The sequence below is a fragment of the Hydra viridissima genome, unplaced genomic scaffold (assembly GCF_058129835.1).
Source record: "Hydra viridissima isolate aposymbiotic clone 2 unplaced genomic scaffold, HvirCarnegie_v1 scaffold_4, whole genome shotgun sequence".
Lineage (NCBI taxonomy): Eukaryota > Metazoa > Cnidaria > Hydrozoa > Anthoathecata > Hydridae > Hydra > Hydra viridissima.
The window spans coordinates 5,304,108-5,326,364 of NW_028324303.1; the positions used below are offsets into that span (position 1 = coordinate 5,304,108).

General features: G+C 31.5%; 1 long non-coding RNA gene and 2 pseudogenes across 1 annotated transcript; 2 read left to right on the forward strand and 1 right to left on the reverse strand.

The window, feature by feature from the left end:
* Nucleotides 1–3,187: 3,187 nt before the first annotated feature.
* Nucleotides 3,188–5,877, reverse strand: LOC149889516 (uncharacterized; annotated as a pseudogene).
* A 1,343-nt stretch (nucleotides 5,878–7,220) lies between these two features.
* Nucleotides 7,221–10,859, forward strand: LOC149889517 (uncharacterized). Its single transcript, XR_016451980.1, has 4 exons — nucleotides 7,221–8,223; nucleotides 9,751–9,880; nucleotides 10,150–10,209; nucleotides 10,342–10,859. It is a non-coding gene; the product is annotated as an uncharacterized LOC149889517 (long non-coding RNA).
* Nucleotides 10,860–10,956: 97 nt separating this feature from the next.
* Nucleotides 10,957–12,496, forward strand: LOC149889518 (uncharacterized; annotated as a pseudogene).
* The last annotated feature ends 9,761 nt before the right edge of the window (nucleotides 12,497–22,257 follow it).

A 22,257-nucleotide genomic window follows, 5' to 3' on the forward strand; every position in this document is an offset into this window, starting at 1 on the left:
GAGTCTTTTTAAAAAGTTAAAGGGTGACCCTAGGAATTAATACTCAACGTTTTTTGGACTACTGTCAAATAATCTGCCTAAAACTGCCTAAACATTTTGAAGAACGTACTTTTTCCAATACTCTATTGCTATCACCTAGCAAATGATATTTTTTTTAAAGATTAAAAAGATTTTATAGATAATTTGAAACTATCATACCGATAACATCAAATTCAATGGTGAGAAACGCGAGAAATCAACCAAGAGTATAAAGGATGCAGAAATAAAAAGTTTGCAATAGTTAGCTGGATATACAGCTATTCACAAAAGTTTAAACGATTGCAGAATTTTTAGATCTTCGGTTTTTCTTGAATTAAAATCTAACGGAAATAGATATCAAAATAGTTTTTTTACCAATTTGGTAAAGAGGTTATTTGTTAATAGAATAAAAATAAAGTAGGTTTCAACTCAACACTGTTTACTCAGAAATCTCATTAAAAGGTGGGTGATACAAATTCAGAGGTGTCACAAAAGTTTAAACGATTTTATTTAGGATCAGTTATTTGCTATTTATCTGATAAATCCGGTGCGAATTTTTTTTTTATTTTTAAATAAAGTTAAAATGAGTAGTTTTACAATCAAAAAATTCATCACAACATTATCAGGAAGCTTTTAATTCATTAAAAATCAACTTGAAATATTGTAAATTTTAAATTAATTAATATTGCGTGCAAATTGGTCGAAAATCAGTTTCTAGTGACATCTAATGGCAAGTTATTGGTATGGCGAGGACAAAAAATCACACAAACGTTCAAATAGACAAAATACTTCACATTTCTGAATATTGCGTCAGAAAAACCATCAAAACCTGGGCACTTACCAAGGACGTCACCGACATGCCGCGTACTGGGAGACCATCCAAACTCAGCAACCGTGACAAAAATGGTATATTCAGAATGAGCAGAGAAAACCCCAGACTCAGCTACAAAAAGCTAGCACAAATCTTCAACAAGTCAAAAAATAATCCAAAAGTTAGCAGAGAGCTCGTGAGACGAACATTGTTGGACAAAGGTATTGGAACGTACATAACTGCTAGAAAACCTATTCTTTCAATCACGGATAAACATAAACGACGAGTGTGTTCCAAAGAAAGGCTGGACTGGTTTGTAGAACAGTGGGCAAAAGTTATTTGGAATGATGAAGCTAACTTTCAAGTTGTAAACCGCAAGGGAAGAATCTATGTCAAAAGATTTTCAACTGAGAAATATTCAGACAGGTTTTTGCAACATTGTCGACCAGGCGGTAGAGGTTCGGTTAGCATCTGGGGATGTTTTTCTCACAAAGGTATAGGCTTCTGTGAGCTGTGCAAAGGCCGAATTAATCAATACACCTACAAGAACACATTGGAAACGTGTTTAGTTCCATCAATCAGACACTTTTTCGGCAGAAGCAAGCAATTCATTTTTCAACAAGACGGGGCTTCAGCTCACACAGCTCACTCAATCAAAGAATATTTTTTGAAAAAAAAGTTCAATGTGATGCCCTGGTGCTCTAGATCACTAGATCTCAACCCAATTGAAAATATTTGGTCTTGGATCTACAATCAACTGACATACCATGAAATTCAATCAACTCAGCATTGAAAGCAATTTTTGAATTAATACTGGCTGAAGGAACCTCACGTGATGTGCATGAAATTAGTTGAATCAATCCATAAACGAGTTTATCTTTGCTATAAAAACAAAAGAGGACACTTTAAATACTAGTTTTGCTTTTTTTTTTCATTTTTTGTTCGAATGTTACAATTCGTTTAAACTTTAGTGCTTCTTATTTTTCCTATATGATTTTTTGTAATTGTTTTTTTGCTGACTAAATATCAAAATTTTTACAATATCTTCAAATTCATTTTAAAGCTAATTACTTTTTCTTTGATAAATAAAAAAAATTAAGTCGATATCATTTTACAGTTTCTTTTTATTAAACAAAAACTAAACATACTTGATAAAAATTCTGTAATAGTTTAAACTTTCGTGAATAGCTGTATATCGTTTTATGTTAAATAACTAGTTATACCCAAATACATACATACATACATACATACATACATACATACATACATACATACATACATACATACATACATACATACATACATACATACATACATACATACATACATACATACATACATACATACATACATACATACATACATACATACATACATACATACATACATACATACATACATACATACATACATACATACATACATACATACATACATACATACATACATACATACATACATATGTATATATTTATATATATATATATATATATATATATATATATATATATATATATATATATATATATATATATGCATATATATAGATATATGCATATATATGTATATATATATATATATATATATATTAGGGTAGGCCAAAAACAAAAAATTTTGAAAATCTAACATGTCTGCAAACAAATGTGATCCTTTTCACATATGAATACAAACTATAAAAAAAAATTTGGAAAAAAATATCATTAAGTGCTGCCGAATTTGATTTGATTATTTTCATTTTTAGTCTAAAATATGTCAAAATAAGGATTTTGTAGGAAAGTAAAAAAAGATTAAAATTTTTATATCTATAGGAAATATTTTTTATTTGAGGCTGTTCATTTAATAGGCAACACGTTTTTGAACTTTTTTGGACTTCCCCCATGTATAATTTTGTGTTACTTGTTAATCAACTCCTCCCCCACCCCCTCTTTTATGCGCAGTGCTATTATTGTTAAAAAAGATATAACTCTAAGTAATTTTTTGCTAAAAATTTACTGACTCCGCTATAATAAGAATTGTAATTAAAAGGTTTTTTTCACGTCACATTGTAGCTAACCACCCTTTCCATGTGATATTTGCTGACACTTTCAATACCCCTCCCCCATATGGGGAGGGGTTTACCAAAATACAAGTAATAACTGCTTTTATAACCCCTTTTTAAATCATATATTGCCTGGATTACAGAAGAGTTATTTTGTTTGGAATTTTTTTGGGGTCTAATTAAAAACAGAAAAGCTAATGAAAAAGTGGTTATTATTTATTCTCAGCTAAATCAACGAATAATTGCTTCTTGTTAAAATTGCCTACAACTTTTCTGTGATTTTAAACCAAGTTAAAAACTTCGTTTCGTACTGCCTCGTCCTAAAGATAAGAAATATTATTTATCTATAATTTATTCTAAAAGTAGATTTGTATGATTATTTAGATTTTTATTCATAATTTCTTCTCAACTAATTTTACGGTTTACCTTTGTAAGTATTTGGAGATAATCAGAACACAACTTAATTCTTCTCTCGGCTGCGTCATTAGTCACTTTTAGAGTTTTGATAAACAGCTTCATTTTCAAATAATAGGCATTGTCGTCCCTTTTTGAAGAAGGAATTTTAAGCCATTTTCCATCATCTTTTAAATTATGAAAAATCAACCAAGACTTGTTCCCAATATAAGATAAAATATCGGAATTTTTTCTAATCACTGGAAGAGTTGGTTTACCGCAATTGATACCAAGTGGTTTTCCGTATTCTAGCATTTTTTTTGCAATTTTATCTTTATCATTTAGAGAAAGTTTATTTGAAAATAAACTTAATACAGACACCTGCTCGGTTAGATACCAAGAGTGTCTGCTTAAAACATATTGGGCTTTTTCAGCAGGTACACCGAAGTTTGGTATACCTTTAAGTGCTTCTAGATCATTAAATAATTCTATATCATTAATTGGTGCATCGCAAGCCTTTGACGCTTCTAACCAAGCTTTAATGTAAATGGCTGAGCTAAAAGTCTAAAAGATTTTAAGGTTTTTTAAATCAGATTCGGGTAAATCTTTTTTAAATATTAACATCTTTGGTGCATACAGCAAATGCGCCATCCATCTTGCATGATGGTGAGCACCACATGTTTTCCATTTCTTGGGCTCTTCTCCACCTAATAGAAAAATTGCTTGTTCTGCAGCCTCTTTGTAATCGTCTCTTGGGTGATGCTTAGAGTGCAATACTTTCTCTAAGAAATTGCGAGTTTCATTTGTTTTTTGTTTTAAGAATGAATTTTCAAGATCAAGGGATCTATTTGAAAGTTTGAGAGGAATTTTTTTAGAGTGAAGCCATTCTTTTTGAAAATTATTAAACTCTATATTATCATCAGATGATGTCTCTTTTTGAAATAAAGCTTTCCAAAACGACCCTAGGATTAATTCTAAAACATGATGACGACATGCAAGCCAAAGAAGCGTTTTTACAGATTTGAATTCTTCAAGAAGAGTTGCCGCTCCGTTTCTTACTCCAGTATTACAAGCCGTTGTATCGAAAACTTGGGCAACAATAATATCTTTAAGATCCCATTTTTCTAAATCTTCTATGATTCCTTTACATATAGAATGACCTGTGCCTGACTGAATAGGTTTAATAGATAAAACTTTTTCTTCCTCGCAGTTTGGAAAACCACTTGCTAAAACAGTTAAATAGTCAAACTTTTTACCAGATATTTGCTTCATAAGTTTCCCATCCCAATGAAGAGTTAAATAATCTAATCTAACTTTTTTTTTAAATTCTGCCATGATATTTCTTGCCATAATTTGTCTATTTTGCTTATGTGCTCTTCTAATTGTGTTTAGTGAAATATCTATATCATTAGCTTTAACCCCACCTAAAAAATACAGAATATAATTTTTCTTATCAACTAATCACACTAATAAAAAACTCATGAAACTGATTAGTGATTTAAGTATCAATCAAAAAGTAACCTAGAACCAGGATTGCTGAAACATCATAAGCTGTGCGTTTGATTGTTTAGATCTATCAGCAGTTGCTGTTATCATTGGATGACAAACAAAGTTTCTTGGCAAAATTAAATTGATATTATCTGGTACAACATTTTCCATTACACCTGCAGAAGATTCAAAATTATTTACTTCATAATCAATTTTAGAAGAGCTCTGAGAATCTGAGTACATAGAACCTCTAGACGCAGCAAAAGATGATTCTTCAGTTGAGTCACAATCACTTTTATAAACGCTGAAATCAATTTCTTTATCATTTAATTTTCTTTTCTTTTCTTTATCGATTCTTAATTTGTCTTTTTCCTCCTTCTCTATTTTTCTTTTGACACTCAATTTTAACAAATTATCTTTTCCACCTAGTCCTCCGGTTTTTACTCCACTTTTGAGTGTTGAAAACCAGAAAATATCTTCTTCTGCATTTAAATTTGATCTGGTTTTTTTAACATATTCTTTCCAATTCGGAGAACTAATATCAAAAAAATTGTCCATTATTTTTCTAAAGCCTTGAATAAGTAAATCTTTTTTTGAAAAACATTTATGTTTAGACTTTGCAAGACTTCTCCATTTATCATGTAACTTAATAATACTTTTAATAATATACTTTTCCTGCTTGCAAGGAATATCAGCTTTATCCCAATAAACTGTAACGGTTTTCATTGTTAATTTTGCAGCTAATTTTAATTTTGAAATGTTGCTTTTAGTACCTAATTCTTTTGTACATTTAGAAAACACTTAAATCGAATTGTTCATCATTTTTAATTGATACCTTAACAAGCAAAACAGAAGATGAATTTAAGTTTATTTTCAAATTGAAAAATAAAGTTATTTTTGAAAATAAAAAATTTAAGTTATAAAAATCTTAAAATAGTATAAACCTAAAAAATCTGTAGACATCTCTAGTAGTAGGCAGAGAACTGGTATTAATATCTGACAGCGGATATCCAACCAACCATATTTCATTTGTCGATTTCAATACTTTTGAGTATTTCTTTTTAATTGACTCAGTCAAATTATTTTTTACAGACAAATTATCTTTTCTTTTTTGTGTATGCGATGCCATGTTAAAATGTTAAAATGAATTAAGTTTTATGACTGCTAGAAAAATAATAAAACGTAAAACATCTTCATTTCTTAAAAACGAATGGAAAGATGAATATAATTATAGAATTAATAAATTTAGTTGCTTTCTTAAAAAATATATTAGTGTTATGATACGTGCTTCTTCGTTTTTTTTATTAACCTTGTTTTTTAAATTATCTTTAAACACATCTAAGCTAACTATGTTGTTTGAAAATAACAAGTTATCTTATTTTAAATCAAAAATCTTTACGTATCGTAAAATTTCATGGTATTTAATTATATAAAAAAGAATTTTAATTACATTTCTTTTTGTACGTAAACTTTATGATTTAGCGGCTGTTACTTATGCAAAATATTTAGAAAAAAAAGAATAATTCGAATCAAAATACAACAAATTAGTTAAAATAGATAAAAAACTGCTGCATGCTGCAGTAGATTATGTTGCTTACATTTTTTTTAAATAAACAAGAATGCGTCGCGTGAAATGTTTGTTTACATGAAATACAATAGAAATATGCCGTCATTAGTAAATATTATGCCGAACAAATTAAAAAACGGAACAGAAGTAATGGAAGTTTTGTGTTTTGGATTTATTCATATAACTGAAACTTAAAATGAAATTCGGCAGAACTTAGAGATGAGCTACATAAACACTTTCATAACAAAAAATGATTTTTATAGTGAAAGGAACAATATTTTATGCAGCTACTAGAAAAATTGATACTTTGAAAAATGTATGTGGGACTGTGGCCTACCCTAATATATATATATGTATATATATATATATATATATATATATATATATATATATATATATATATATATATATATATATATATATATATATATATATATATATATATATATATATATATATATATATATATATATATATATATATATATACAGTGCTGTGAATAAGCTTTAGCCCACTTATTAAAACTCATGTTTTCTTAACAGATCTTGGATAATAGCTTCCGATTATTTTTTTATATAAAATAATCTCTAACTTCAAACAATACGAAACACTATTGCAACAAACAAAAGCAATATTTGTTAAAAAATACATAGATTTTTGTATTTAGGTATCTAACGTGTTTATTTTTATCGTATACTGATCTAAATCCTATTCGTATCAGCTCGTTTGTTCTTAGTTTGCTCTTGCATTTTTGTTTATTTATTGCTGTGAAATCTTCATATTAGATGATAGGACAGTTTACAAAGATATTTCAAATATGCTATGTGTTTAATATTATTTTTAGTTTATTTACGTGCGAAACTTCTTCTAATTTATGTTAATTTTGTTTTGTTTTTTTCTTTAGTGTTATCATTTTTATTGATATTTAAGTAATAAAATGGGTAAAGTTCCACTACTCGAACGTAAAAAAATTATCTTGTTTCACGAAGAGGGTTATTCTTAACGACAAATTGTCCAAAAAGCAAAATATTCAAGGACAGCCATTAGAGAATTATAAAAAACAGGGGATCTCTTGAGGATAAAATTCGAAGTGGAAGACCTCCAAAGCTTACAAAACATGACATTAAGTATTTAAAAAATGTGTCTCTGCGAAATTGGAAAAAAACCTCCAGTGAACTAGCCTAAGACATTTAGGCTGCGATTGGGACAAATGCTTCCTCATCTTGCTTTCGACGACATTTGCTAAAAGCTGGGTTAAGAGGGTGTTTTGCAGTTCGAAAGCCTTTACTACGTCGTGGCAATAAAGAAAAAAGACTTAAATATGCAAAACAGTATAATAATTGGAAGCAAGGATTATTAAACCGTGTACTACACACAGATGAATCAAATTTTGAATTGTTCGGTAGCAGAAGACGACAGTATGTAAGAAGAAGGGTAGGAGAGACTTATCGCCCTGATTCTGTTTTAGTGTGGCGTCGTATTTCATCATCCTGAGTAGGTGATTTAATCAGAATTGATGGCAAACTGACAGGAGAACAGTATAAAGAAACTTTAAGACATCATGCAATACAATCTGGAATGAGACTAATTGGTAATAATTTCAATCTACAGCAAGACATTTATCCCAAACATTGTTCCCGAGTGGCCAAAATATATTTACAGGACATGTGTGAGGAGGGAGTTCTCTATGAACTGGCCTTCTCAAAGTCCAGATTTGAATGTTATTGAACATGTATGGGATTACTTGAATAAATAAAAGGCTGAGTTTAACCCCAAAAATGTTGAAGAATGTTTTCGATCATTAAAAAGAGAGTGGGACAATATTCCTTAAAATTTCATTACAAAGTTATATGAATCAACTCCCAGGAGATTCGCTTCTTTGATCAACACAAAAGGCGGACATACCAAGTATTAATTGTTCTTTCTTTTGTATGTATATATATATATATATATATATATATATATATATATATATATATATATATATATATATATATATACTAAAATGCAATCATGTTCACTAACACAAGAATTCAAAATATATTTTGAAGTCTATAGAAACTTTAATAGACTTCAAAAAATTGTCCAATGGTATTTTATAGAACTCAATTATTTTTATTGAACTCCTATAGAAATAAAAATGTTTTATAGAAAATGTATAGAACTTTTTGTCCTGGGTTCAAACAAACTCTGTCTATAGAATTGATCTAATATAAGATCAGAGAGATATTCTACTAAAGAACATGTGTCTTGAGAAAATGACGTCTATTGAATTTTATATTGTGAATTTTTATATAAAAAATTGTTGTAACATGTTACAATAATGTCTTAAATAAATGATATTTTGATATTTATACATAAATAGGCTAATTTATTCTTTCCAAATAAGTAATTGTGAAGCTGTATCAACCTAAAATTTAGGAACTTTTTCATTCGACCTATAGTAGTTCATTTCTCTACTTAAATTTGAGGGAAACATTCCCCAAGGCCACTACATATATATTATGCGTGTGTGTGTGTGTGTTTATACTTATACAAATATATATATATATATATATATATATATATATATATATATATATATATATATATATATATATTTATACATAATATATATACTATAATTTGCCATTACATTTTTTTTTGTTTCTCTATATGTTTTATTTAAATAATGAATGGTTGAGCATCTAAGTTGTTAAGTGTAAGCAATAGTTCAAAAATGTCAAAACTAAATTATTGAAAATATTAATAAACATTATATATTTGTTGAGAGTGAACTAAAGATTTAAAATTGTTTAAAATAATCTTTTACATAAAGAAACTTTTATTTTCAAAATAAATAACAGTAAAAATCAAAAAGTATTAATTAGAAATAGTAAAAACATTTCTTATTACTAGTCATTTGTTTCGTTACAGCAATTTATTTTTATTTTATTTCTTTTTTGGCTGGTATTAACAGAAAATTCATTTAATTTTTTCATTTCTCTGTGGCAAACTTTTTTTTACCAGTATTTTAATACTTTTGTTATAGCAACAGAAAGTGAAAGTGTCTGACTTCTTTATTTTTGACTGGTATAAATTAAACAATTTCCTTATTTTTGACTTGTATTATTTAAATGTAAGATTTTTAAAAAATAACAACTATAGAGGACAACAATAATTAAAAGATTGTTATGAAAAGAAGATTATTTTTTTTTATAAATTTGTTTATATCATTTATTGTTTTTTTAGTTGTTTTTTTTACTTATTAAAATAGCAAAGAAAAGACTTAAATTAAAATGAATTTTGGTATATTCTATTTATAATTTTGTTGCTAATAACTCTATGTATTGTTTTAATTTTTCTTTTTTCATGAACTAGAAAAGTTTAGTAGAGTGAAGATATAAAATCTCTTTAAAATGGAATACTTATTATTAGTTAACTAATTTCATTTAGGTTGGTCGAACTGACTGGGTTAAAGGTCCCGTTGTATATGGAGAAAATGTTGTTGTACAGTGGCCATCAAGTCATTTCAATGGTTCTCCTACTTGGAAAAGTTGTGAGGCATATGTCTTGAAATCGGGGGGTAAGCAGAATATAGGATATACATTTATATGCAGGTATAAAAGTTCCATTTTTTTTAATGAAACAAGTATTATAATATTTTATATTTTAAATGATTAAGATGATTTGGAGGAGTTGAACAATCAAGCAAATGCCCTTGTAAAAGTTGTTCCACCGCTACCAAACCAGCTAACTTTTAGTGTGTAGTTATGTTAAACATTTTAAAAAACTGGTTATGAATGTTAAATGCTATTTAAAAATATTTAATTCTAGTTTATTAGCTAATTTTAGAAATATGATGGTAAATGTTGGGCAAAAGCTAAACAATTGCGAATTGAAGAAAACATTAAGGTTATCAAAAGCATTGCATATTTATTGTATATTATAAATACTTCTAATTTTAACAATGGTTTTGCGGTATATTCTTTTTAATTTTATAGTAAACTTTGTTAAATTCAGTATTCCATTATTTTCTTATTTTAGAGAGCAGATAAAGTTGCTTTAGAAATTAAACTTGAGGAACTGAAAGAAGAGAATAAAGTTTTAAGGGACCAACTGCAAGAAAGAGCTACAGGTGTCTTTAAAGTTATACATATCTACATTTTTGTATCTGTATGTATGTATGTATGTATGTATGTATGTATGTATGTATGTATGTATGTATGTATGTATGTATGTATGTATGTATGTATGTATGTATGTATGTATGTATGTATGTATGTATGTATGTATGTATGTATGTATGTAAGTATGTATGTATGTATGTATGTATGTATGTATGTATGTATGTATGTATGTATGTATGTATGTATGTATGTATGTATGTATGTATGTATGTATGTATGTATGTATGTATGTATGTATGTATGTATGTATACAAACAGAGGTTCCACACTTTGTGGTTTGGGGGCGTCTCCATGAAGTCATTTTAACTTTAATGAAATTAACATAGCTGTATTGTATTTAAGTAGATTTTAAAGGAAAGGAATGCAATGAAAATAGTAAGTAAAGCTTTGAAATGCATTTAATAATAATTTATGCATCGTTAAAAAATTTTAAATGATTATTTAATTAGGAATTGCGCAACTTCTCACTACAATGGAGACATCAATTAAAGAGTATTCTGTATATGAAAAAAGTGAATGATGTTATGTTTCCTATTTGCTTCTTTTGTTTCTTAAATGAGTTGCATTTAATAATATTAATTTTAGTTGTTTTATCTTATTTGTTTTAATGACTTTTTTAGAGATTATTTGTATGTTAAATTGATTAGAAAGATCAACCCAGGACTTAACTAATGCAGTTTTGCAGTTAAACAAGCCCCATGATCTATCTTCTTTAACACATCATATACCAAAATTGAGAAAAAGTCTTACTTCTAACTCAAATCAATATTCAGATTTATTAAACGATTCTGTTGAATTAGAAAATGCATGTGACTTCAACGTAACTCAAAGTTTTCTTTCATCTTTTCAGGAGTGGAAGGCACTTAATATGGGCCTAGTAGAGCAACTTCCCACACTCTCAACACTTCTGATATGTCTGATCAACATAATCATTCATTTAGCATAACAAATAGTAATGCCTTTAATGACAGTCTTGTTTCTAAATCAAATTTTACTGAAACTCCTGTTTGTATATTTATTCCAATCTGGAAAGAACCTAACTACCCAGAGGGATCTAGTAGAGTGACAATTTTCATGTTGCAAAATTTATCTATTTCTTATTTATATATTTAATTATATAAATTATATTCATTAGTCGTTGAATTTCTATAGGCAATATGTTCCAAAAGCCTGTAGATAAAAGGATTGTTTTTTTGTATAAAAAATCCATACAAATTTTGTCCTGATATATTTTGAAGTCTATAGAAAATTCATATAGAAAATTCATATATTACACAAAAAGCAGAATATATATATATATATATATATATATATATATATATATATATATATATATATCTGTGTGTGTGTGGACTTTAAGTTTATTAATTTATTAAGGTTCTTAATCATTTATTTTATAGTTTATTGAGATGGACAGAAGAGCATGACATTTTCTTTCTTCGTGAAATATTACTCCGTAAGCCATACCGGTACAAAAAAGGGTTCATAGAAAGAGTTAAAGTTTGGGAAAAGATTGCAAATGCATTTAATTCCTCGAGTCAAAAAGTTTTTAAAGTTAAGTCAAGAGCTGTGCAAGACCATTTAAATTTTTTAATTGAAAACCATTTAAATTTTTTAATTGAAAACAAGATTTGAAGAAAAAATATCTGGGACTAACCCAGTAGAATCAGAGGTGGATAAAGTAGCTGTTGCTGAAATAATGGAAAGATTCAAAGAGGCTGGGGAAACACATTCATCACAGAGTGATGCAAAATTACTCAAACAAGTTAACGATCAAACTAAAGCTACTGAAATGCAAAAACGTTGTATGGAAACCTTGTCAGACACAACGGGAAGAAATGGGCAAAAAAGTGCAAGCTTACAGAAAATAATGGTTCTGAAACTATGGTATATCTACGAGAGAAAGGACAAGATAAAGACGCCCCCAAACAATTACGCAGGAAATAGTGCAACAACAATCGCAACAGCAAGCGACAATGTTAGAATTGATAAAACAACTTTCCCAAAAATAAATGAAATTCACTTGAAAGTGACTGTTTTCTTAAAAAAAAAAACTTATTATTTTCATAAAATAAAAAAAAATTACTTATAAAAGTTGATTTTAACGTTCAAACACTAAGTGAACTAGTTTTTTATTTTTGTCTTTTATTTTAATACAAAATATTCCTCAAGTGTAGGTGGATTAATACCAAAATAATTAGATGTCTGCGAACCATATTGTAGTTTTTTCTCCTTATCAACAAACCAATAAATAGCAATAATTTTCTCTCCTAGCTAAAACTCCCTTTTTACAAATTTTCTCCTTCATATATACCCTATGCTTTTCCTAAAATGTCCTTCCAAACACTGTCATAAATCACCGCAGACACATATTTACAATTCTTATTGGTAAAAACTATTAAAACTATTAAATCCCTAACGTCATTAAATTTTCTAGAACTTTCCGGAATTACACTCCTCCTTGATCCTTACGGATCATCCAAATAGCAATCAAAGTATTTCGACGGTATGCGACATTCCCGACCACTCCATCGCAAAAGCATTTCGATTTCTTGAGATCTATCTTCAGCTTCAACATTTTCCTCGTTCGTCTCTAATAGATCATTAATTTCCTCTCCTTGATTTTCAGCGTTCTCTTGACCAGTTTCAGTATTCATCTCTATTTCCTATTAGGGATAATGATGGAATGAGTATCATTTCCAGGTCTAATGTGTATCACATGACGCGGAATGGCGTTCACTTCTACAATTTGGTTCGACGCACTCCGAGTGTTCGTAGCTGGTTGCCACTTTTGGCGCCTCGCATTTGGTGGTTTCAGCTAGACTTTATCGCCAATTCGAAATCTCTCGTCCATGTCATTTCGTGTAGGAAGATTCTCTTTTTCCAATCCTTTCACACCAATGGGATAGCTGTATATTTTGCCCATCGGGCTTACACCATTTTTGTCGACTGAGACATTGTACCAATAGCACTATATTGGTATCGATATTTTCAATCGTTCTGCTATTCTCTTGATCGTACGGTGGTTTCTTTCCACAATTCCATTTCCTTTAGGATAATAAGCGGCTCTAAATCTAAGTTGCACTCCACAACTATCAAGGAAACTCCTTATCTCTTTAGTTTTAAATGTCGGCTCATTGTCAGTCAATATCTCCGACGGTGCTCCACGTTCACAAAAAATAAGACGGAGTATTCGAACTATGACGACACTTCCGTATGAGTTTGAAAATTGTCGCTACAACGCGTAATTTGAAGGTCCGCAATTAATTAGACTCAAAAACTTGTCAAAGCCATAATGCGTGATATGCATGGTCTATCTCTGCCAGTTTCCTTCAACACCCAATTTCCAGTTTTTCCCACCGTATTGGCGCTGGATCTATTGACTAACATGGTTCACAATTTTTTATCACAATTTGAACTTCGTTTTCAGTGACAATCGGAATTGTTTTACGAACAAAGTTTAACGTTCAACTCACTCCAAAATGTTTAGTTCTTTGGTGTATATCTGAAATAGATTCAACCTTCGTAGCTGCGAATCCCATACAACTATTTTGACTCTCTGGCACATCCAGTTTGTTGAGCCATCTGCTGCGAACTCTTGTTAATGTGTCAGCCAAATTATTTTAGAAGGAATGAGTTTCATCTCAACGCTAACATTGTATTTTTCAATTAGTTGTTGCAACACGCTTAGTCTTAGTCGAATTAGCATTTCAGCCGTAGCTTTTGATCTCAACCTTGATTTTCCTATAAAGGCGTCAAAAACCCAGTGGAATACTGTCATGGAATCGGTAAAAACAGTCACTTTCTTCAGCTTCCACATCAGGGCCATATTCATTCCTCGTATCACAGCGTCTAATTCTCCCATGTTTATATGAATATCAGACGTTTCGTATTCGCAGCCATGTTGCATCCTCAACAGTAGTTTCCCCAACTTAAATGAGAGCACCAATCGCTACAGAACTAGCATCAACCCACACTTTTCCCTCAACACCACGCATAGCCCAATCACCGAAAGCAGGCTCGCAAGTTTCCACCTCAGCAAACACTTCTTGAAGCACCCACATCAAGTTCTCACTTCACAAACTTCTTCGTCCCAACCCTTCGTCAGACTGACAACTTTCCTCTTTAAGAGACTACAAATCACTCGAAGCCAACGACACACAGATAAATGTCCTACTAACTGTACAAAGAGTGAAAACACTACTCTCGAGGTAAGCTTTTGCGAAATAGCATCAATTCAATTCCCTTTGGACCACATCATTTGGTACCAATCTTGCCAGTGGTAAAACTGAAATCCGGATCCATAGCATCTATTCTTGAGTCGTCCTCATCAGACAAATCCGATCCATTTACATCGTCAAATTGTTCATCAATTTTGAAACATTTGAGATGTTTGTCAATGAAATTAGCAACTCAAATCGAGAAAGAGTTCGTCAAACATCTTTAATTCTCAATTCCTGTTTCTTTGGAATTAATAGAAAACACCTAACATAATTAGCAATTAAGAATGTGAAGAAGATATATTGATTTCAATAATTACTGTACTTAAAAAATATATTTATTACAAAGAAATACGAAAAATGATTGCTATACAAGCTTTAATAAAAAAAACCTATTCATGACCAATCTTGTCAGTTGTGTAGAATCTTCTGCACCTAACAAACTGAGCTGTTTAACCTATATAAAAGTGTCGCAAAATAATTATACGAAAATAACGATTTTCACTTTTAATTCATATGGATAAAGATTTACCAATTCAAGTCGAACACAATCGCCCTCTAAACTTTTGATAAAATCATCATATTCTGCAATAGCGTCTAGATTCTTGATTGCAAAATTACAATGGGATTGTTTGTTTATAGCTAAACTGAGCTCTTGGTTTTCAAGGACCTTTGAAACCATCTTGAACATCATGTGCTGGTATTCCATCTTGAACATCATTGCCGGGAAACCATCTTGAACATTGTTACCGGGAGAGTAATTACTGTACGATAATTAGATGTCTTAAACTGGTCTCAAATAAAACACGTGTTCATTTGAGACAAGTTTAAGACATCTTTAAGAACAGTTTAAGACATCTTCAATTTGTCTTTAAGATGACTGGTTGTTGGGTGAATTTCCATTTTCCGGGCTTATCAAACAAACATACTTATTACTGTTGGCAACAAATGAAAATAGTGTCTTAATGGGCAATGCTCTTATATTTTCGGGCTGATTTTATAGCTTGATCATCGTCGGTATCAGAGTTCGAACCTACAGTACAAACAATAATTTATAAAAATATATTTCAAGTATCGACGCAAACTAAAGACCTATACATATACATGACTGTACAGTAAGTATTTATTCCGAATCATTTACTTTCTTTGACGTTTTTGTTTTTAATCGCAAGTTCATCTTGATTTTTAAATAAATTTAAAACATACCTGAATATCGAGCCAAAATACGTGATATTTTTCAAAATAGCCACAGAAACAAAAAAATAAAAAAACGTCAAATTAATAAATTCTTTTGTTTCTTTATTTAAAATGTTGACTTGATTAAAATAAGTTTTTACTTTAAAATATGGGCAATTTTTTTTGATACGTGGAATTGACCTAAAGTTTTTTCTGAGATATGTGTTGTTTAAGAGGATAAGTCAATAAAAAAACTGCACTGTCTAAAATGAAAAAGGACACAATTTATTAACTGAAAGTTATATAAAACTGTAAAAAGGAAGTCTTTTAAAAAATGACGCGAGGCAGTTTAAAAAATGACGCTAGGCATAACCCCATACATAGCATTACTTTTAAAAAGTAACGCTAAACAGTTACATAACCCCATATATCTTCTTTGGTGTTCTAATGGGTTTCTTTTAAGTGTCCTCCAACACCTGCAGTTTTCTTCACAAAACTATTTCTTTTAAGGAAGGGAGTGATAAAAGTGATGGTAATCCTCTGGGATGACATACTTCAAGTCTTGTAAATTTTTCCATTTGGTGTAAGGAAGCGGAATCCTTTCCTTAAATAGTAGTATAGGTGACTCATCTTTTGTAACTTTGATTGGTCTTCTAGGCAAATCCACAAAACTTCCATCGAAAGAATATATGTATTGAATCGTTCCTGTGGGTAGGTACTGGAAACAGCGAACATCAACAACACATGGATCACCCTTCTTTCTTCCTGGACAAACTGAGTCGTAAAAGCTTATATTAGAGAAATCCTTAAAAAATTCATATTTCAAGTATGCAGCCTCATAAGGGAAGGGAGTTTGCCGGGCCTCCTTGGTATATTTTACATACTCAAGTGGTAGGTACACATCCTTTACCTTCATTTGTTTTTCAATCCTCGCATGTACTGAATCTCCCTCCATTTGCGTATGCCCTTTAACTAGGTATTTCTGAGTTACATTGATATTATTTTGGACGGCAAAGTGAAGAAGGGCATTTGATGCAATTTGGTTACGATTTTGATTTGTGCAACCATCTGTGTATACTACAATAAGGCGGCAAAGAGATAGACAATTTTCCTTCAAATAATCAACCGAACAGGAGGCAAATGTGTTTGCCGATAAATCCCCCTTTACTTCTGAAAACCAGCAACATTTGCAATGTCAATTAGCTAAGTTATAAACAGCATAATTATGTGAGCATAACTTCGTCTTATAATACTAGGCACTTTCCTTTATTATGGGGTTAACTTAACAGATTCCATGTTAGCCGTCAAGCAATATATTTCACCATCAACTGTCTTCTCTTTGTCCCGTTCTTTTTCCGCTCGAGCCCTGTTTTTCTCAGTAATATGGTGATTGTAGTCTTCCTTTAAAACATTGCCTGCTTTGAATACGTAACAAGTATCACTCTGATCTTTTTGGGAACGAAGAGGGATAAATTCTTTTCTTCAAAAACTTGCATAAATATCGTAAGAGATCCATACGGTTTATTGTGAGAAATGCAAAAGTCTTTGTATAATCTGTACAAATCAATTTTTGTATCCCATAATGGTTCTAAATACAATTTCGACGTGGATGCTCTGCAATAATGAGATGGGACTTTTGGTATACTTTCAACCATTCAAAAATGATCTTTTTCTTTTGTGGCATTTTTTTTCTCTCTTCATCCACATTGTTCAATGACATCAATAGATAGTTCAATACATAGTAAACAACAAATCTAGGTTAGGTAAATACTTAAAAACTATTTATTACACTTCTAAGCTAGTAATCAATAAACTTAACTGCATTACAGTTAACAAATTAAACAATAATTAGCTGAAATGAAGCAGCTGGTTAATATTGTCACATGTTTTCAAAGTAAACAATTCATGATGCGTGGTGTTAGAATTCAGTTCTGCCAACTAACAAGACACAGGAAACAAATTTACCTAAATTAAACACTTTTCTTTTTTATTTTTATTTAACATAAGTGTTCATAGAATCAGATGTTGAATTGGCCATAGTTTCTTATTCACTATATAGTTTCTTATTCACTACAAAACAGCCAAATTTTGAGATGCATGGTGTTGGAGATTAGCCATCGATATGTTATATTGTCACCAGATAGACCTCTTGCTTCAGATAAAGAAAATCATTTCTGGTGATATATGTTGATAAAGTCTTGCGTTCAAAATAAAGGCCTTTTGGAAAATTTTCTTTTTTTGTCATTTTTTTCCAGTCATTGTTGTCGAAAAAACTAAACAAAATTAACATGGTACTCGCCATGTATACGAGAAGTCGCAGATTCAAATCGTAAATAAAGACCCTGATAGTAATTTAATTAGTTTCGTCAATCATTTTTTTCGTTTTGAAGTCTCTCCCAGAATAGTTGGATTTAGAGGACATAAGGTACTTAAACGTTCAGTAATGAAAGAAAAAGTAGAACGTGAAAAAATTTTAATATTTAATGTTCGCTTTAAAAATGGTTTTAGAATAGTTACTTGAATCAGTTATGTAACGTAATTTCAATTAAAGTTCCTAAAGTTGTTGTGATTTAAAAAAAATTAGCTAAACTTAAAAAAAATCTCGTTAAAGTGCCGGTTCATTTTGGTAGTGGTTTGAACTGAAATCTCTGTTTAAACCACTACCGAAAAGAACCGAATAAGTAAAAGGTTGTCAAAGCAGAAACTTTCCATTCACTAAATTGGTAATCAAAAGAAAAATTTATTCTACGCGCCAGCGAAACATATATACATATAACATATATTTAAAACGATAAAGAAAAAAACATACAATTATAATTAAAAACAATAAAGAAAAAAACTTTTATTATGGAATTTAAGTTTCATGCCTAACGGCAAACATCAGCCATATTTTACAAAATTAAAAATTAAGTGTTAAAATTACATTTATAATTACGGTGGCGTGAGTTCTAATGACTCCACGGAAACAAAATCTTAAAAGTATAATGTGACGTAAACGTAAAGTGAACCAACCAGGATCAATCTTCAGTATCAAATGAGGAAATAAGGAACATATTCTTGTGTCTATATATACAGTGTCATGAACAGAGTGGGTATAGATTTATGCTATTGTTATCTTGTGACAGGTTGCAAGAATATATTTGGTCTTCGTTTGTGACGGAGCAGGCAACAGACCACGTGCTTTTGATGGATTTTGTAATTACATTTCAAACTGTTTAGTTCAATTAAATCTGGTATTATTTATAATAATAACGGCGTTATTTTTCAGCACATTTAATAAATTCTTTAATATAAAAATGATGAATTTAAAAAGGAGAAAAATTAAATGTCTATCTTGCTAATTTCAGTGGAATCAGACGAATTGTGAAGGTCGGCGTCGTTATTTCTCGAGCGCTTTTCACCAGTTCGGTTTCGGTGTCGAACGTCATGAAAAACGGCGGAGCGACTCGACTGCCGCCCAAAAAAGAATCGTTTTCCCCGTAATAACCGTGTTTGGAAAATGCGAACTGCGTTTTGGCGTAAAAACCTTCGCACGAAGGCGAGTGATTGTTCAGATGAGTAAAAAACAGAGCACACTTCTCGCACTGCTGCATTTTTTGCAAACGGGCTTGCGATATTTCGTAATAAAAGCAATGCTGCAGCGTCAGCATGGAGCAAGCGTGCAACGTGCAACGGTTTTCTTCTTCTTCTTCTTCTTCTTGTCTCAGAAAGATCTTCAGCGTCAGTCTGTTTTGCAAACGAACGTTGGCCGCTTCTCGTTCTTCGCGAGTCCGAAACTTTTTGTGCTTGTCCCGTTCCTCCGACAGCGTTTTTCTGCTCTCGAAAAGACACTTGACAAAGGCTCTCGTTTTTCTGACGGCCTTTCTCTTGAAGCTTTTTATGTAGTAAATCGATTTGTTGTCTTTTTCGCGATACGTCCACACTTGAACGTTGCGGTCGAGGAAAAACTCGTCGTACGCAAAATTCTGACACATTTCGCTCAACGTTTCGATCGTCACGAACGGTTTCTTCAACTTTTCCAACGCGACTCTCTGAGTTTCTATCTGCCTTTTGCTAAGCCCTTCTTCCAACACCTAGTAGAATTCGTTTTCTTCTTCGATGTCGGCCGCTTCGTCGCCGTCGTAACGCTCCCTCAAAAACTCTTTCCATTTTTCTAGCGACTCCACGTTCAGCTTGCTGAGCGTCAGAGAAACGACCAACGCCGCGTAAAAAAACAATCCTTCCCCGAACAACGGCGAATAGTCCAAAAACGTTTGCTCTTTTCTCCAAGCGTCGATTTCGACACGATTGTCTGCGCTCTTGTAAAAACGACGCGTGATATTTTTGTCGTTTTGTCGATTCTTCGCCAAAGACGATTCTCCGCCGCGCTGCCACGGTCCTTCGATTTCCCATCGGCTTTGTTCCGCTTCGAGGACGAGGTTCTTTTCTCTCGCTCTTTTGTTTTTTCTCACGTTTTCTTCGTTTCGTTTCGACGGATCTTTTCTTTTCAGCTTCATTCTTTCTCTCTCTTTCTCGTTCAGAACGAGAAGCTCTTTTTTCGTCATCGTCTCTTTTTTTTTTCGCTTTCTCTCGTTGTCTTTTTTCCTTTTGATTTTCAGCTCTTCTTCGGTCAATTCGTTCGCTCTTTTCGCTCGTCCGCCGATTGTCGTTAGATGTTTCATCACTTTCATCTCTTTGCCGCCGTGATGTTGACGAACGTACGACACGGCTTCGAAACGAAGCAAACACAGCACGCTCCAACCGCTTTTTTTCATTCCCATCGAGACGGCGCTTTTTTCCAACACTCTTTTTTGATGACTTTTTTGATGAAAAACGTACGACACTTGCTACATGATTTCAAACGTGGACAAGGTCGTTAACGATTCAGTCAACGGAGGAGGTTACATTCAAGCTCATGTGGTTCCTCTTTTTCAATTAGACACTCTCACTTTGAACAAAGTGTTCACCACCGTCTATCCCACTTTTTACAGCAAACCCGTCAGAGTGAACTTGACTTTAAAAGCCGATCGACGATGGACGACCATCAAAAACGGTATGCCTTCGTATTCGCTGATTGATATTAAAAAAACCGTCGAAAACCACTTGCTCTTTTACAGAGCGGAGAAAAAGTTTTGCAACGACGATCCTTCTGTCAAATGAACCATGATTTTGAACACCAACAAAAAAAGATCGTACGAGGTTCGCAAAGAAATGGATCTCTTTTGCGTGCAACTCGTCGATACCTCGAACGCCGAAACCATGATGAAAATCATCAACAAATGGGTAAATTTTCAAAACGGAGTTTGGGAACGCGAACACGCTGAAAATCCTTGGAAGGCAAAACAAAAAATGAACCGCGAATTTATCGTTCAGGAAGTCAGCGCGATGGAAATTTGCATCGATAACACCGAAAGATTGAGAAAGTTTTTCACTCCTTTTTATCCCGAAGCGGAACAAATTGCCGTCGTCGATGTAACATTGTAAAAAAAAAATTATTTTTATTTGTTAAAAAAAAATATTTTTTAAAAAAATATTGCGTTTTTTTTTTCAGATATTGCATATTATTATTAAAAAAAAAAAAAAATGCTCGATTCATTTTCTACTTGTTTGGAAGTGTACGATGTATACGAAGTAGACGAAGTAGACGAAGATGGAAAATATCAACGCAACAAAACATTGTTTTGGGTTGACATTAATTGGAAAGAAAAAGATTCGAGAAAAAACTTGTATCAATACGACTTGCCTCCATCAGACAACCCTTTGTTTGTTCGTAAAATAAAAGTTCGTTACATTCACGGTGTTAAAGAACTCTTTACTTTAGATCGAAAACTCAACGAATTCGATTACAAATACCCCGGCCTTGCTCTGGTTAAGGCTTTGATGACCTCGTTTGAGAAGCAAATAGATTTGCGCAAACAATCGTTCGACGATGTGCGCGACAAACTCAAAACCGATTACGAAAAAATCGAACAACGACTGAGAGATATGTACGAAGAAATGTTTGACGAAATGTAAAACATGAACAACGGATTGTTTCCAAAAGAACCGTTTCATGAAATCGATCATTCGCGTTTTCGATATTTTTTTGATTTTCGAAACACTCCTCACTCTATAACGCGTGTGACTTTGGAAGACGAATGCTTGGACAAAGACGGAAACGTCGAATCGACGACATCGTATTTCTGGATCGATATCGGATTGAACGACAATATGGAAATTTGGAAAACAAAATCGTTTGATCGCATCGAACCATTTGATTACGATGTGTAAATGTTTTTTTTGTTATGATTATTCTTTTGTTAATGGTTCTTCTTTTTCCTTTTCAAGATGGAAAAAAAAAAAGAAAAATAACAAAAACAGAAGTGGATGACGAAGAAAAGAGACAGGTAAGAAGATTA